General features: G+C 47.5%; 1 pseudogene; it reads left to right on the top strand.

Moving 5' to 3' along the window:
* Positions 1–7,456: 7,456 nt before the first annotated feature.
* LOC122496481 lies at positions 7,457–13,250 on the top strand (annotated as a pseudogene).
* The last annotated feature ends 5,635 nt before the right edge of the window (positions 13,251–18,885 follow it).

Raw genomic sequence — 18,885 nt, 5'->3', positions numbered from 1 at the left:
GCTTAGTACACCCACCACCTGTCCCCCAGCCCTGCCCTGTCACCCGGACCCATTCCTGAGGTAGAAAGCATCAAGGTCTCTCCCTTTTAACCTTCGATAGCCACTTGGCCAATGGGAGCCAGGTCCTTGGGATGCACCACACAGTGAAATGGACTCAGGGTCTGGAGACTCGAGTAGGCAATACTCTTGCCTAATTATCATTATAGTTAATATAATTAAATATTATCACCTAGTTATCCTTAGCGTCAGTCACTTCCTGGGTAAGCCTGGGGTGCTGAGGGTCCACTGGTGCGATGGTTAAGTGTTTCACAACCGCTTCTCAAAAAATAAACCTGATTTGTAGCATCTGCTGATTTTCTTTTCTTCTTTTTTCAAAAAAATTTTTTAATGTTTATTTATTTTTGAAAGAGAGAGATAGCACTCGAGTGGGGGGGGGTGGGTAAAGAGAGGGAGACATAGATTCTGAGGCAGGTTCCAGGCTCTGAGCTGTCAGCACAGAGCCCAATGCAGGGCTCGAACTCATGGACCATGAGATCATGACTTGAGCCAAAGCTGGACGCTTAACTGACTGAGCCACCCAGGCGCCCCACGTTTGCCAGTTTTCATGAGGTATGTTTCCACCATGGCTAGTTTCAAACTACTAATGTTCCTGAACGTGTTGGGAAAAGACATACACAAGAAGTTCTCCAGAGCCCAGGCAAGCAGAAGTAAAGCGCCCCGGTGCGGGCCCCAGTGATACAAGCTTCCCCTTGAACAAGAATGGCGGACAAGGGGACTCCATGTTCTGGGTCAGGCTGCGTGTGGGCAGTTTTTACTGGCGACGTCACTTCAGATTAGGTGAAAGGTATGTGGGTGATCAATTCGGCTCAATGCCCACCTTTTTTTTTTTTTTTTAGGTTTTCAAAAAAGATTGATTTTTAAAAAAATTATAGTATAACAGTAATTTTACACATACACTCGATAATTTTTTTTGCACATATATACCCATATAACCCCTGTTCAGATTAAGATACAAGCCCTTTTCCACATCCCAGCAGCCTCTCTGGAACCTCCACCCCATCAATGCATGCCCCTCTCCTGACTTCTATTTTTTTTTATTAATTTTATTTTTTTTAATTTACATCCAAATTAGGTAGCATGTAGTGCAACAATGATTTCAGGAATAGATTCCTTAGTGCCCCTTACCCATGTAGCCCATCCCCCCTCCCACAACCCCTCCAGTAACCCTGTTTGTTCTCCAGATTTATGAATCTCTTCTGTTTTGTCCCCCTCCCTGTTTTTTATATTATTTTTGTTTCCCTTTCCTTATGTTCACCTGTTCTGTGTCTTAAAGTCCTCATATGAGTGAAGTCATATGATATTTGTCTTTCTCTGACTAATTTCACTTAGCCTAACACCCTCTAGTTCCATCCACGTAGTTGCAAATGGCAAGATTTCATTCTTTTTGATTGCCGAGTAATACTCCATTGTATATATATACCACATCTTCTTTATCCATTCATCCATCGAGGGACATTTGGGCTCTCCATACCTTGGCTATTGTGGATAGTGCTGCTATAAACATGGGGGTGCATGTGTCCCTTCAAAACAGCACACCTGTATCCCGTGGATAAGTGCCTACTAGTGCAATCGCTGGGTGGTAGGGTAGTTCTATTTTTAGTTTTTTGAGGAACCTCCATACTGTTTTCCAGAGTGGCCGCACCAGCTTGCATTCCCATCCTGACTTCCAGCACTGTAAACAAATTTTCTCCATCTTTGGAGTTCATCTAAATGGCATCATGCACTGTGTGGTTTTCTTGTATCTGGCTTTTACTCATTGTTATATCTGTGGGATTTTATCCATGTGTCATGGGTAAGAGTTTTCCCATTTCTGGGTAGTTTTCCTAGTGCTGACTTTTAATAACTTTACCTCAATAAAAGGTTTTTGTTTTGTTTTAATGCTTCTTATGCCTATCTTTGTCACTCACCTATGAAACTGTGGATTCCACACGTTGGCCCTCCTGGCCATATACTCAGTCCCCCCAGTGCTCTGTTTCTCCTTGGCCCCGACTCATCCTCCCAAAACATTGGCCACACCACTCAGAGTCCCTTCTCCATAGTTAGCCAACTTCCTCATATTCTCGATATTTCTTGAAAGGTTTCTCTCATCTATAGTCTTTTTTTTTTAACGTTTATTTGTTTTTGAACAGAGAGAGACAGAGCATGAACGGGGGAGGGTCAGAGAGAGGGAGACACAGAATCTGAAACAGGCTCCAGGCTCCGAGCTGTCAGCACAGAGCCCGACGCGGGGCTCGAACTCACGGACCGCGAGATCATGACCTGAGCTTAACCGACTGAGCCACCCAGGCGCCCCATCTCATCTATAGTCTTAACTGAAACCTGAGTGACACTGGTTATGAACTGAATATTGATGTCTGAAATTCATATGTTGAGGCCTTAACCCCAATGTGATTGTATTTGGAGATAGGCCTGTGAGGAGGTGATAAAGGTTACATGACCTAAGGATGGGGCCCTAATCTGATAGGGTTGGTGGCCTTGTGGGAAGAGGAAGGGAGAGCTCTTTCCCTACCATGTGATGACAGTGAGTAGCCAGCCATCTGCAAGCCGGGAAGAGAGTCCTCACCAGGAAATGAATTGGCTGGCACCTTCATCTTGGACTTCCCAGCCTCCAGCACGTAAGAAAAGAAATGTCTGCTATTTAAGCCCCTAGTCCATGGTATTTTGTCACGGCAGCCTGAGCAGACTGAGATAACACCCAAGGTCAGCCTTTCTCCCAAGGCCCTTTCTAGCAGTGACCATTTATTCCCTTTCACCTCACTACATGTGAGTATTTGGAATTTGATCTTGCCCTACTTTCAAGCTGGTAAGTCAACCTGTTACCGGACGCTAATGTCAACCTGTTAACGGATGCTGTCAGAAGACGCACGACTCCTGGAGCAGAGACAGAGAACTTTATTGCTCACAGCACAGCAAGTTCAAAAGCATCACGTTTGCATCAGTTCCCTCGCCCTCCAAGTCCCACAGGGGCACATGGAGGAGCCCTCTGGGGGCTGTTGCGTCTGGGGAACATGAGAACGGGGAAGCTGCCTCTTTTGCAGAAGGCAGTAAGCAAGCTCTTTGTCTTAGAGATAGGGCTTCATTCCTCAAGGTTACCGGACACACCCAACCCTAAGAAATAGCCCAGATGGAGTGGTCGGGGCCTTATATTCTTGACATGCCCAGTAAAAAATGTACAGCGGTGCCCAGGGCCGATGTGGTTTGCCTCTCCCAACCATCGACCCTGTGCACGATTGGCTGACTCGAATGTTCACATGAATATGCCACTCCATCCGCCACTCTGATTAGTTTGATCAACAGAGACTGGGACCAAATCTGCTCCATCTGTCTCATACAGAATCTAATTAAGGCTACTATCTATAGAACTTCAAGCATCAAGATGAGGCCACCCTAAAAGTATTAGCTTCAAACTTGCCACCGAGGGTCCCAGATCCGGTCACCAGTGAATCAGTCCCAAGGGAATCAGTAGGTCTGACTCCAGACAGTTAGGATAGAGTCTAAACCCGGGCCATTATCCATTAAAATTCTCACAAGTGGGTTTTGGACTAATCTGCTGATTTCTGCTCTCACTGCCAATAATTATAAGAGGCAGTGGATGGGCCAAAAAGCAATCCCATCTCTGACGGAGAGATTCCATGGCCCACATACAAACATATGCCTTGAAGACTCACATGCCACTCCAATTCAAGATTGGCGGTGAATTCTGATTTGTGCCATCATTACACTGCTTTGCTTGAGCCACATGGGCCGTGTCACCAAGGAGGTACAGCCTCATCTGCCACATATGAAGCAAGACCACTCGGGTGACAGGGAAATTCTGTGCACTTGTACCAGTCAAAGTGCAACAGGGGTGGGCTGGATGGTGTGTTTGTACAAGTACAGGGCGGTGGGGGGGGGGGGGGGCTTCCGCATTCAGGAGCTGCCATTGGTGACAAAGGGCACAGCCGCATAGTCTGGGACCATCCCTGCCTACATGTTTCCTGTTTCCATGGCAGGCGGACAGGATGACAAAGCCAGGTGGGTCAGGTTTCTGGCTGAAGCTTAACTCCTATCAACCAGGTGATGGTTTTGCCAGGATTTGGGGGACAAAGAGAATGTTAATCATCCCTCCCTCCCTGCTCCCACTGGCATCTGGGTGCCACCAGGCCTCCGTGGCTATGGGAGGAGTATGCCCCATGCCAATAGCTATACCTTCACCTCTTCTCCAGTCTTTCCCTATTCACACCCTGACCTTTTATCTGGAGGGGCCAGGGGTGAGTGCGACGAAAGGTACAGAGACCTATTATATCTCCCGCCTTGGCTTCTGTGGGCCAGCGTAGGGGCACTGGGCAAGCAGTGTACTCAACCGAGTGGTCATTACCTTTGTGACCTGGGATCGTGTACAATCCATCAGGAGAATCCAGGTGGCTAAATCAGAATGAAGTTTGAATCCCCTAGGCCCCCTTTGCCAGGCTGACAACTGGAGGCTGTAGCGGCTAGACTGGCCTGGGGTTATTGTTGGAGGAAAAAAACGAAGCACTGTCTATGCCCAGGATTAGTCAGAATCTCAAATCCCCAGAAAAGGTCTATAGAATCCACCCCTCTTGTCCCGATCGTTACCTAAGAAATGGCCAAAGGAGGATTCCTGTCTGGGGACAACTGCGTGCAGTGACCACACTGTCTCACTGCAGTGTGTGGACCAAAAGGAGATGAGGTAGGCAGTCAGAAGCTGAGTTTATTTTTGAGGAGGCCAGATGGCGTGGCCAGCAAATACCTTGACGAACACCCAGGGCTGGGTGGCTTTTGCAACAAAGAGGCAGCCTTGTCAGACTGTGGGTGGTGTGAAAGGCCAAAAAGTTGGCATGGCTTAGTTACAAGGGCCACAGTGGTGTGGCCAGTCTCCTGCTCAGACTAGAACCTGAAAATCTGCCCACCGCAGTGAGGCACCAGTGAGAGTCCAGAGAGGGGGGTCAAAGGTCTGAGGTGGTCAATCATCCAAGAGCAGGCAGGAGCGATGCCCCACGCAGTGCAGCCTCTTTACTGTAAGACAGACAGTCCAACTTTGGGGAGGCATCCCAAAGCTGGTATGTAGCCATCCCAAAGGAGGCTTCTTCATCAGAAAGATACAAGTCTTTACTTTGCGCTCTGTCCACAGCGGTGGATGTGTCACCATGTTTGGTGCAACGATGGATCCAGGCAGTGGTATGGCCACTGAAGGCTGGATCAACAGGCTGATTCCGCTTGGTCATACCAGAGAAGGGTCCTGACTGTGGGCATCTCTCTGAATGACCCAGGCTGTCTGATTGGCAGATAAATTTGTTTCCACAGTTTGCAGCTCCCAAGAAAAACGTCTTCGATCGGCCGGACTTGCAGACAAGACAGCCAGCCCATTGACAACAACACAAAAGGCAGTAAAAAATGTACCTGGCCTCATCACGGGAAGTATTAGCCGGGGCTATCAGCACTGCCTTGAGTTCTGCACATTGAGCAGAATGACCATGCATACTTCTGATTTTTTTTAAATGTTTATTTGTTTTTGAGAGAGACAGAGAGACATAGCACGAACACGGGAAGGGCAGAGAGAGAGGGGGACACAGAGTCTGAAGCAGGCTCCAGGCTCTGAGCTGTCAGCACAGAGTCCGAAGTGGGGCTTGAACCCATGAACCACGAGATCATGACCTGAGCTGAAGTCGGACGCTTAACCGACTGAACCACCCAGGTGCCCCCATACTTTTGATTCTGCATTGTTAGTGCCGAGGTTGAATGTGGACATCATCGGGTATCAGCTTAGTTAAACGACCAGGGAACCAGGCAGGCACTTGGGGGACACTCTGTGAATTGAGGGCCCCATTGAGGTAGCAGCTTTGCTTCATGTGATGAGGTGAGGAATGGAGCTCTCCCCAGAGGGATCGCCACCACCCTTTCGTGTACAATTCAGGTAATGTCAGGGCCAGGCCAGCTGTGCTCTTGAATAAAGAATTTCCATTTGACTGTTAAGGATTTTTGTCCCCTTCTCTTGAGAGCCACCAAATCCAAGTTGACCTGTTCCAAAATGTCAGGTTGGAGAGCGACAGGACCTGCATAGGTCAGTAACAAGTTACTAGGTTCCTTTTTTTAAAAAGCGATGTACTTTGGGACTGCGTCCGGCTGGTGGCGCTGTTGTGCTGGAAGATGGCCTCTGGCGTAATTGCGGCCGTTGAGGCCATTCCTCCCGTTAACTTTTCTCCTCTTGGAAGCCTATAGAGTTTCTTCTGGGCCATTCCGAGTGCTCAGGAATCACCTGGGGACAAACAGTAGCCTCCGAAAGGGCAAATGCGCTGACACTTAGGGGCACTCACGGCACAAGCCTGTACAAGCACCGATACCAATTATATTTTCAGCCGTGGCAGCCCCCGCGCGGTACATTGAGTTGGCACAAAGGACCCCGCTACGGGGCCGCTTTCATTTCCCTTCCCTACTGCAAACGTTGCTCAGAGCCCAGCAATTGAAAAAGAATTTTTTTTTTTTTTTTACCTTATGGGAAAACAGACCAAGGAGTTTATTGTGCGCCAATCAGGAGCTGTCGCAACAGCTGCAGGAGACCTTGCCATTCCAAGGGGCGGGGGTGGGGGGGGTGGGGGTGGGGTGGCAAGGAATGCTGGGGAAGGGGTGGAAGGAGGGATGGGGGAGAGCAGAGAGTGCTGGCAGCTGGCAGGATATTATTTTCTCTTGGCTTCCGGGTTTAGAGTTGGCATACCACTGTCCCCCCCCCCCCCCCCCCCCCCCCGCGCCGTGTATCTCTAGTGTCAGTCCTGGGAGCACCCGACCCCAGGGGCATTTTGCGCCCCCCCCCCCCCCCCCGCCCCGTTCTGCACTGCATTCCTTGGTGCCTTCAGCTACCCCTGCTGCGTCTATCCATAGGACATGGTAAGGTGGCGCCATGGATGGCTGGAGTCTAGAGAGCTACAAGCGTTTGAGGCCCTCGCCTCTAGCAAGTTGCAAGCATACTTTCTCATCAAAGCAGCAGAGGGGAGAGAGGGACCAGGGCTCAGAGAGGGACAGAGGAGGTCTGGGCCAGTAAGCAAAGGTTTTCGTTGGCTTTGGGTTTGAATGGTGACCTGCAGGGCTCACCCAAATAAACTTGTACTGCTTTTGGTTCACCTAAAGTTCTATTTCAAACATCCTGGCTGACACTGTTTATTTCAGCCCTTTGGGGTCTTTTGATGTAGCAGCCACATGGATACTGTTGCCCCACTATCAAAACATCCCTTGCACCTCCCGGGGCGCCTGGGTGGCTCAGTCGGTTAAGCTTCGGCTGATTCAGCTCAGGTCATGATCTCACAGTTTGTGAGTTTGAGTCCCATGTTGGGCTCTCCGCTGTCAGCGCGGAGCCTGCTTCGGATCCTCTGTCCCCTTTGCTCTCTGCCCCTCCCCTGCTCACACTCTCAGTCTCTCTCTCTCTCTCTCTCTCTTGCTCAAAAGTAAATAAACATTAAAAAAACAAATCCCTTCCACCTCCTGCATGGAGGAGAATGAGCGGGAACCAAAGCACCATTCTGGTGACTTATTTAACAGTCCTACCTCTCACTGCTTAACAGGTAGGCCAGTGTGAGACGCTCCCTTGAGCAGCTCTTGCCCTGCTGCCCACCACGTGGGGGAGAGGGTTCACTAACATATGCCAGGGAATCTTTTCATAACCCCTGGCCTCGTCCACAGGGTCCTGCCTCTTCCAGAAAGCCCTGTCTCTGTCAGCATCCCATCTTCACTGCCAAAACCATCAGGGTCTGGCATTTGAATTTATCCTGCTGGTAAGTGATTAATTGGCCTCTTATGGTTTCATGGATGCTGGCCAAGACGAGGCGCCTGGGTCAGAGACTAAGAACTTTATTACTCACGGCACAGTAAGTAGCATAAACATAACGTTTACATTGGCTCCCTGCCCCCCTCCCCCCGCCAAGTCCCACAGGGACAATGTGAAGGACCTCAGGGGACGCTGTGCATGCAACAGGTTTGTGTCGCAGCTGAGGAACACTGAGCCTGGGGGACCTACCTCTTTTATAGCAGGAAATAGGCAAGCCTGCTGTTCGTCCTGGAGGGAGATATTACTGCATTCCTCAGAGTTGCTTTGCAAACACAAGCCTGAGGGACGGCACAGGCTAAGAACAGTTAGGACCTTGCATTCTTGGCATACCCAGAAAGAATGTGCAGAGACGCTCCGAGCTCTCCCAATAGTTCCCACCCCGTGTCCACTTCCAGGCCATGCCTATCTCTTTTTTTAAAAGCCCTGCTTCTCAGTCCTGATGCCCAGACTGGATGGTGGGAGAAGGAACAAGGACAAGAGAAATCCAAGCTCTTTTAGGATCACAGACACAAAAGACGTAAGTAGAGGGGAGCAGTGTGCTTAAAGAACACTATGTCATAACCAACTTGGCTTTTCTAACATATATAAGGATGGCCCAGCATTAAAAGGCTCATCCATGAATATTAACAGGTTCAAGGATAAATTTTGTTATTTCGATTAGCAGATACCTATGAGCCAGGAGTTGACAAAAATAACAAAATTCCAGGCTTCACTGAACTTACATTCAAGTGAGAGACAGAGACAAACAAACAAATATGTAATATGACATCTAGTAGTGACTGGGATCATTGGGAAAATAAAGCTGAGGGAGATGATAGATGTCAACAATCTCACATGGTTTGATCTAATCCATATGTGCAAGTGTAGCGTTTGATGAAGGCAGATTTCCTATCTGGAAGAAAAGATAATAAATGATGCTAGGGCAATGAGCTAATATTTTTGGAAAAAATAAGGTTAGGCATTTATCTTTCGCCTTTTACAAAACTACATTTCAGATAAATTAATGATCTTAACCATATAAACGCACAAAACCATAATAGCATTAGCAAAAATATTGGAGAATATATCACCTCGGCTCTTTCTGGGGTGCACTGGTCCGGGGGCCCTTCAGCAACAAAATGGTTCAGCAAGTTGCAGGAAACGTGAATTTTCCTGCTGAAGAAGAGAAAAATCTTGCAGTACTGTTCTGAAATTAACTGTTTTCAGGCATGCTTAAACCAATCAAACATAGGCCAAAATTTACATTTCACGATGGGCTTCCTTTTGCAACTGGACTGCCTCACTATGGATATATACTTGCAGGGACAATTAAGGATACGGTTACCAGATATCCTCACCAGAGTGGGTTTCCTGTTGACAGAAGATTTGGATGGGATTGTCATGGCTTACCTGTGGAATATGATATCGATAAAATATTGGGAATCAGAGGACCAGGGGATGTAGCCAAAACGAGGATTGTAGAGCATAACAATCAGTGCCAAGCAATTGTGATGAGATATTCTACTAAGTGGAAGTCCAGAGTTATCAGACTTGGCCGATGGATCGACTTTGACACTGACTACAAAACGCTGTATCTATAATTCATGGAATCTGTCTGGTGGGTCTTTAAACAACCCTATGAGAAAGGCCTTGTGGATAGAGGTGTGAAAGTCATGCCCTTCTCCAACATTGAGTCTCACCAGAAATACAAGGATGTTCAAGATCCTTTCACCTTTGTAACTTTCCTTTGGGAGGAAGATGAACACGTATCCTTGGTTGTCTGGACGACCACTTCCTGAACATTACCCGGTAACCTTGTCCTGTGCGTTAATCCAGATATGCAGTGCGTGAAGATTAAAGATGTTTTCGGGGGAAAATTGCTCATTTTAATGGAAGCCGTAGTATCAGCTCTTGATAAGTTGGAGAGTGACCATGAGATCCTTGCAAGATTTCCTGGTACCTATCTCAAAGGCGAGAAGTACAGGCCCCTGTTTGACTATTTTGTGCGGGGTAAGGTTGGTGGTGCTTTCACTGTGTTTACTGATGGCTCTATGCAGGAGGAGGAGGGCACTGGAGGGGTGCACCAGGCTCCTTACTTCGGTGCTGATGACTATCAGGTCGGCATGGACTTCAACATCATTCATAAAGACTCTCCTCCTGGGGCGTTCGGTCAGCTGAGTGTCTGACTCTTGGTTTTGGCACAGGTCATAATCTTACGGTTAATGAGTTTGAGTCCCGCATCGGGCTTGGTGCTCACCCTGTGGAGGGAGCCTGCTTGGGATTCTCGCTCTCCCCCTCTCTCTGCCCTTCCCCCACTCGTGCTGTCTCTTTCCCTTTCTCTCTCTGAACATACATAAACTGAAAAAAATTAAGAACCAAAAAAGACTCTCCTCCTGTTTGCCCTGTGGATGCTTCAGGCTGTTTTACTGTGGAAGTGACAGGTTTCACAGGACAGTATGTGAAGGAGGTTGATAAAAATATCATCAGGACCCTGGAGGAAGAAGGCTGACTTCTTGTTGCCCGAAACCTCACTCACCACGACCCTTTCTGCTGGGGGTCAGACACTCCCCTCATGTACCAAGTAGTGCCTGGCTGGTCCTTGTGGGTGGAGCCCAGGGTGGACCAGCTGCTGAGGAACCATGACCTGTGTTACTGGGTCCCAGAGTTTGTATGGGAAAAGCAACTTGGAAATTGGCTAAAGGATTCACGTGACTGGGCAATTTCCAGAAACAGATACTGGGGCGCCCCTATCCCACTGTGGGTCAGTGATGACTTCAAGGAGGCAGCATGCGTTGGATCAATGGCAGAACTTGAAGCGCTATTGGGAGCTAAGATCTCTGATCTCCACAGAGAGACCATCCCTTCCTGCTGTGAAAACTGTTGTGTCGTGCCTCTGAAGTGTTTGTTGGTTTAAGAATGGCAGCATGCCCTATGCTCCAGTTCATTATCCATTTGAAAACAAGAGGGAGTCTGAGGATACATTTTCTACAGACTTCCTTGCTGAAGACATTGACCATACCAGAGGATGGTTTTACACTCTGGTGGTGCTGGCCACTGCTCTCTTTGGACAGCCACCTTTTAGGAATGTGATTGTGCATGGGCTCATCCTGGCAAGTGAAGGCCAAAAAGCGAGCAAACGGAATAAGAATTATCTGGATCCACTTTCAATCATCCATAAATGTGGTGCCTAGGTCCTCAGATTGTATCTGATTAACTGCCCTGTGGTGAGAACAGAAAACCTTTGCTTTAAGGAGGAGGGGGTGCATGATGTCTTGAAGGACATGCTCCTCCCTTGGTACAATACCTATTGCTTCCTCATCCAGAACTTCCTGAAGCTGCAGGAGGAGGAAGAAATGGACTTCCTCTACAATGAGAACACGGTTAAAGAAAGTGCCAACACCCCACACTGGCGGGTCCCGTCCTTCATGCAGTTAGTTGCTTGTTGGGCTCTTTCAGACCAAAATGGCAGCTTATAGACTCTATATTGCAATGCTTTGTCTGATCAAGTTTCTGGATGTCCTGACCAATTGCTATGTCAGGATGAACCACAGAAGGCTAAAGGGTGGAAATGGGGAGGAGGACCGTGTTATGCCCCTGGAGACCTTGTTTAGTATCCTGATTTCTCTGTACGGACTGATGGCCCCTAGACACCTTTTCTTCCTAAACTGGTGTACTGGAATCTAAAGATGCTGACTGACCCTGTTTCTGTCCAGGACACAGACACCCTCAGCATCCACCACCCCATGCTGTCCCATGTTCGAGAGAAGTTGACTGACAAGAAAATGGAGGGCACAGTATCTGGGATATGGTCTGTGATTGAATGTCGGCGAGTGATTCGAAACCCCAAAACCATTCCGATAAAGTATCTTTTGAAAAAAATTGTGGTTCTCTGTCAGCATCCAGAAGCTCTATTTATTTATTTATTTATTTATTTATTTATTCATTCATTCATTCATTCATTCATTCATTCAATTTACTTTAGAGATAGATCACAAGCAGGAGAGGGACAGAGAAGGTGGGGGAAGAGAGAGAGAGGGAGAGAGAGAGAGCTAGGGAGAGAGAGAGAGAGAGAGAGAGAGAGAATGTCCCATGCAGGCTCCATGCACAGCACGGAGCCCAACTTGGGGCTGTTCCCACCACCTGACCCTGACAGCATGACTTGATCCGAACCAAGAGTCAGATGCTCAACTGACTGAACCACTCAGGCACCCCAGGATCAAGAGCTCTTAACGAGATCAAGTCTTTGGAGAAGTATATCACTGAGGAACTCAGTGCTGGAAAAGTTATGCTGCCCACAGACAAAATACACGTACGGGTTTTGCCTCAGGGCAGATCCTGATCCTGTGGTCCTCAGGGAAGCCTCTGAAGGGAGCCTTCAAGGCTGTGATGTGTCCATCAAGCAGCCGAGGGGGGAGGAGCCGGAGTGCTTCCAGGAGAGGGGGACCGTTGTTGGAGAAGGCATGAACCAAATGAAGGGGACCTTGGTCTCCTGTACGCCTTTGATCAGACAACAGGCAGGACGACGCGGTTTGTACACTTGGCTGCCCAGGCTTTGGTTCTTTTGGGCGTCACCCCTGACCAGTCAGTCATGGATGAAGGAGTGGCTCATATCCAGAAAATTGGCAAAAAGTGCAATCTGGTTGCAACTGATGAAATAGTAGCTTACTATGAAGCAAAGTCTGAAGGCAAGTGTCCGAAAAATGTTATCAAAAGCCACATGGAGTTCATACTTGCCACCATCAAGGCTCCCTTGGAACCATATCCAGTTCCAACATCAGATAAAGTCCTTACTCCGGGGAAAATACAGTTAAATGGGTCTGACCCGGAAATCACACCCACCCAGGGTTTATCCCCGCCGGGCCCTGCTTGTGCATGTTCATCTTAACATGTGTACAAATGCCAGCAAGCAAGGTGGAGTATTGCTTCTGGAAAATCCAAAGGCGAGAGTAGGGTGGACCTTTTAAAACTGAGGTGTTGTTACTAGGATTTTTGGTGTAATGAATACAGGGCTGGCTGCCTTCCATGGTGAAACAGAAATGCGAAACCAAACCGACTTACAGAGTCTCACTGGAAAAACGCTTCAGGTGGAAGCAGGGTCTGCCCCCACTGTGGGGGGACAGCCCGAGCCAGTGCATCAACCTGCAGCTCCTGAACACAGGCCCGCAGGAGTGCTTCATGGGAACAGTGTCACTCTCCTGCTCGAAACCCCCCTTGGGCAGAGTGGACTGGCCCACTAAGGTCTTCGGTATGAAGTAGCCAAGGCGTTTGGCCTTTGGAGCAGGAAGCTAAATTTCTGAATGAGACTTAAACAGATAAAATTACGAGGAAATCCCCATGAAGACTTTGAACTTAAAGACTGTATGTTTCTGTATTACCAACAACAGCAGACTTCTAACATTCATTACCAGTGTGGTTCAGGCAGCCTTACCCTGGCACATACCTGTCCCCTACACACACACACACACACACACACACACACAGGCACACGCACACTGAAGACAGTCATGTGTAATATGCTCCCTTTGGCCTGAAATTGAAATGGTATTGATTCATGAAGTGACTTGGAACCTCAGAGTGATATTCACACTTAACCGTAAATACCTATGCAGACATGTTGGGAGGAAGGCTACAACAGAACCTCAGCACTAGATTTTTCTATACTCGAATTCTCCAAGTGTACGAGGTAGAGTGATTTTAAGTGGCATAGCATAGTGTGTGTGTAATATTCTTTGGTCTTTTAAAATCTATTTGAGGGGCACCTGGGTGGCTCAGTTGGTTGAGTGACCGACTCTTGATTTCAGCTCAGGTCATGGTCCCAGGGTCATGGGATTGAGCCCTGCATCAGGCTGCATGCTTAGTGTGGAGTCTACTTACAATTCTCTCTCTCTCTCTCTCTCTCTCTCTCTCTCTCTCTCTCTCCTTCTGCCCCTCCCCCCCACACACATAATTTCTCCCTCTCTCTCTCTCTCTCTCTCTCAAAAATAAAAACTTATTTGAGATCTCTTGAAGAAGCGGACAGTATTGAATATATTTTTAAAAATATTTTGTTTTTAAGTAATCTCTACACCCAACATGGGGCTTGAACTCACAACCCTGAGATCAAGTCACATGCTCTACTGACTGAGCCAGCCAGGCGCCCCCAAATATTTCTGCTACGTGGATTTTCTTGGAAAATTTGATGGAATATTTTAAGTTTCAGTAAATCAGAACAATAAACTTTCTCTCAGATAAGAAACGAATTGGAGAATATATTTCTCATCTTTAGGGGAGGACTTGAAACGGAAGTCAGAGCTTTGAAGACAAAGACTGTCATGTTTCTGTGTCACACAGCTTGTGAGCAGAAATGGTGTGTGGACACCTCGGGGAGTGTCACTAATCGGCTGGGGGCCTCTGCTCTCCTCCTTCTTGCCGGAATAACTGTCCTAGGTGTTGAATGAACTTGGGAATGGAGGCCTTCCAAGGAGGGGCAACAAGATAATGGAGTCAGAGCCTCTGACCGCAGAGGGCCAACCCAGCCCCGAACCCACTGTCACTGGACTTCTATGTGAGTGGGAAATAAACCCTTCCCTTATCTGGGCTGAGATTATGTTGTACATTGTTCCTTGCACCTGAATCTCATCCTAACTGATACACCTGCCCGGTCCCAGGTGAAGGGTCATGATTAAGGTAAGCCACTGGTTCTCAACGCTGGTCAACTTTTAGAATCATCCAGGGAGCTTGTGAAAAACACCAGTAGGGGCCCCATCCCACACTGCTACCTGAAACATCTGGCAGTGGCATCCGAATACAGGCATTTTTTAGCAGCTCCCCAGGTGAGAGCAAAATACAGCCAGGTGTGAAGAATTAGCTTAAGCCAATCAGGACAAACCTCTTCCCCTCTTTCCCAGTCACCCTTGCAGTCGGAGTGGTCACGGACCTAGTTCTGACCTGTGATCCCTAAGTGGAAATCTGCCGAGAGGGTTTCTGGGAAAGCTTTTACATTTCTGGTTAGAAAGAGCAGATGTGGCTGGGCCTCTTCTTTCTTCCCCTTCCCAGCTGAATGCAGAAGTGATGTCTAGAGCTGCAGCAGCCATATGGTGATTATGAGGCACCAAGGATGAGGTTCTCATACAACACGCTAAGGTTAGCAGACTGAAACGTCAGAAAGCTGGGGTCTCAGGGGGTGTCACTAAGCAGTTAAACCAACCCCAGTGACTCCTTAAATTCAGAAATGAGGGGAAAAAAACCCAAACTGTTATTTGTTTAATGAGTTTTCTGTTTATCACGGCAGAACATATTCACAACCTGTAACACATACATGAGTACAGATGCTTTGGGGGCACTCTGTAATGTTTATCACGTGTACCAAGAAAATCAGATTTACGCAGCAATATTGCTGGTAATGGCCCAAACTAGAAACCACCGAAATATCCATCAACTTGAGAAAGGCTCGATAAATTTAGTAAACAGACATTATACAATACCGTGCAGCAAAACAAAATGAGTCTGCTTGTTTTCTTTTTTTTTTTTTAATTTTTTTTTTAACGTTTATTTATTCTTGAGACAGAGAGAGACAGAGCATGAACGGGGGAGGGGCAGAGAGAGAGGGAGACACAGAATCGGAAGCAGGCTCCAGGCTCTGAGCCATCAGCCCAGAGCCTGACACGGGGCTCGAACTCACAGACCGCAAGATCGTGACCCGGGCTGAAGTCGGATGCTCAACCGACTGAGCCACCCAGGCGCCCCGAGTCTGCTTGTTTTCTAAAACATGGTATCTTAGATTTCTTTAATTTTTTTTTCTTTCAACTTTTTTTTTTTTAATTTATTTTTTTTGGGACAGAGAGAGACAGAGCATGAATGGGGGAGGGGCAGAGAGAGAGAGAGACACAGAATCGGAAACAGGCTCCAGGCTCTGAGCCATCAGCCCAGAGCCTGACGCGGGGCTCAAACTCACGGAGTGCGAGATCGTGACCTGGCTGAAGTCAGACGCTTAACCGACTACGCCACCCAGGCGCCCCTAAATTTTTTTTTAACGTTTATTTATTTTTGAGACAGAGAGACAGAGCATGAACGGGGGAGGGTCAGAGAGAGGGAGACACAGAATCTGAAACAGGCTCCAGGCTCTGAGCTGTCAGCACAGAGCCTGACGCGGGGCTGGAACTCACGGACCGCGAGATCATGACCTGAGCTGAAGTCGGCCACTTAACCGACTGAGCCACCCAGGCGCCCCGAGATTTCTAAGACATAGTATTGAGTGAAAAAAAGTGCATTATTGGACAGTAAGTATATAGAGCATGAAACTATTTCTTCTAAAGGGCACACCCATCCACTAAAAACAATACTATATACTCTGGGTGCTGTACATGCACAGGAAAAAGGTTTCGAAGGAGGTGAGAACCTGCCTCTGGAGATAGGGCAGGTGGACTGGGGGCTGTGGCTGGGGTGCTAAGAAACTCTGGCCTTCTTTATAATTTATAATATTTTTTAAAAGGAATGTAATAATTTACTAATTAAAAATATCCAAGTGTAGTGCCTGGGTGGCTCGGTTGGTTGAGTGTCCGACTCTTGATTTTGGCTCAGGTCGTGGTCTCATAGTCTTGAAATTAAGCCCCTCGGGTGAGCTCCTGCTGAGTGCCGAGCCCGCTTGGGATTCTTTCCTCCCTTTCTCTCCGCCCCTCCCCCACTGGCTCTCTCGGTTTCTCTCACAGAAAAAAGCAGCCCTACTTTCTGAGGGTTCTTGCTAGTCACTGACACCACCTTTCTCATTTCTGACATGACTGGCGTCCTGGTCTCTCCCGCTCTCAGGGGAAGGTTCTGGCACCTGAATCCTCGCCCTTCCCCTGCCTCAGCTGATGACGCTATCATGGGTGACTCCCATGGGGACACTGATGACTCATCCAATAATTGTGGGTCTGAGTCCTCTTCTGTACGAGTCATCTTGAGCTCTCTCTGGCACCCGCTCTGACAGCCCCGTCTGGGACTTCATTATTCCCAGTTCATTATTGCTTCATTATTGCTGATGGAGAATCCCTCCTTCCCTTCCAACTTACTGCTCAGTGACTCCCACGAGCACTACTCTTAGAATATCTTGGGATCTTTGATCCTCTCCTCACCTGCTTATCCATTAGCTTCTGTCTTTTCTTCCCCCTGGACTCCATGTTGCCAACACCCTCAACCCCCTTGTACCTCTCTCTGGCCAAAAAAATATTTTTGGATGAACGCAAGAATTAGTTTTCTCCGTGAAATCGCACACAATTGTACCATACCATGATAAATTTACATTGCCATCCCAACAGGGTCCTTGGTATTGCCCATAAATTCCTATTTCTCTCAGCCCTAAGACTTGTGTCAGTTTTACTCACTACTCCTCACTCTACATCACCTCCTCAAACATGCCTGCTCTCCTCACTGTGTCCCAGCATGCGATGTTCATCTCACCTCCACAGGGTAGGAGCTGCCCGGTTCAGATCTTCTGTCAGCGGGTGTATCCATTTCCCCAACTGCTTCAGATGGTAGTTGTTAAGTGCTCACAGTTACCCCCTTCTCTGGTGGGTTGTCTATGGACAAGAGGAGCCTCCAAGAGCCAGAGAGATGCCTGGGGGGTTCGGCCATGCAGGGCCTAAGTGAAATGCGGAGTGAAATATAATCTTTATTAGTAACAAAGTCAAGGGTACTAGAGGTAGAACTAAAATTTCATTCTACCTTCACAGTGAAAGGAAATGCTAAATTTCAGTTGGAGGTTAGTAAGAACAAAGATGTGATTTTTGGATTTTCCCCATCGAAGTTCATGATACTGATTTGTATTCGTGGACGCCTATAGGCTCTGTGGACCCCAGCTTAGGACCTCCGTACTAGAGGATTTCTAGGCCTAGGAAACTGACATTCAATTCACTCAGCCTCACACTACATGCTTTGTTTAACTTAACAGTTAAACAGATGGTTTAACCTCTCTCCCCTGCCCAAGAGACTGGTTGAGGAACTTTTCAAGGGTCCTGACTAAACTTCCCTGTTGTCAGGCAGTATCAGTGAGAGATGACTTCCTTGGGGACTTGAAGGCCAGGAGAACTCATCAAGCTCCTAGGGAAGATGCAATGGCCTCCAGACAATGATGGTCTCATCTTCTTGGCTTGAGTCAATTGGAGTCACCCTGTGGGTAGCTACAGGGTGTCACATCAGTTAGCAGATATTGCTTGAATGTCAGGCTGGGCAGAATTTAGGGATGAAAATAACATAGTTATCTTCAAGATAAATTAGTATTTTGGGGCAGGGGGTGGGGGCTCAGTTGGTTGAGCATCCGACTCTTGATTTCAGCTCAGGTCACGATCTCAGTGTCGTGAGATCGAGCCCGACATCCAGCTCCCTGCTCAACGCTTGGGATTCTCTCTCTCCCTCTCTCTCTGCCCCCCTCTAAAAAAACAAAAAAAAAAAAAGAAAAAAGAAAATTAAAGAAAATTAACATTTTGGGGGAATAAAAATTAGGTTATTACCAGAGATTGGATCAAGATGGCACATCCCTCTTCTTTTCCACCTTAAATTTCCTCAAGTAAGAGGATATAGATTTCTAAGAAAAGTAAATCTCTCACTGCATCAGAAAGAGTAATATTTGGAGAAGAAAAGTGGTGGTGGATGGCAATAGCAGTGTGGAAGGTGGGACTAGGGAGTCTATGGGAACAATGTGATGATGCTCTCTGGTTTGATTTGTTTCATGGAAATATATGAATGGGGATGGAGGAGTACATTACATTAATAGTGTACATTAATTATATTAACTATAAGTTTATAACAGCCTTATATTTACACAGCACTTGTCATTTGCTCAAGGCTCCTACTTAATCTTTAAAAATCTATAAATCTTTTCATCCCACGACTGTAGAGATTGCGCTGTCTAAAGGAATGCAGAGAAGGAAGCACAAAGCCTGTACTTGGTCCCTAAGAATAGAATGACTACATTCCCCTGGGCACCTGGGTGGCTCAGTTGGTCAAGTGTCCGACTTCAGCTTAGGTCATGATCTTGTGGTTTGTGGGTCTGAGCCCCGCGTCCGGGTCTGTGC

Source organism: Prionailurus bengalensis, chromosome A3 (genome assembly GCF_016509475.1).
Source record: "Prionailurus bengalensis isolate Pbe53 chromosome A3, Fcat_Pben_1.1_paternal_pri, whole genome shotgun sequence".
In the NCBI taxonomy this organism is placed as follows: Eukaryota; Metazoa; Chordata; class Mammalia; order Carnivora; family Felidae; genus Prionailurus; species Prionailurus bengalensis.
This window is presented reverse-complemented; position numbering and strand designations above follow the sequence as displayed.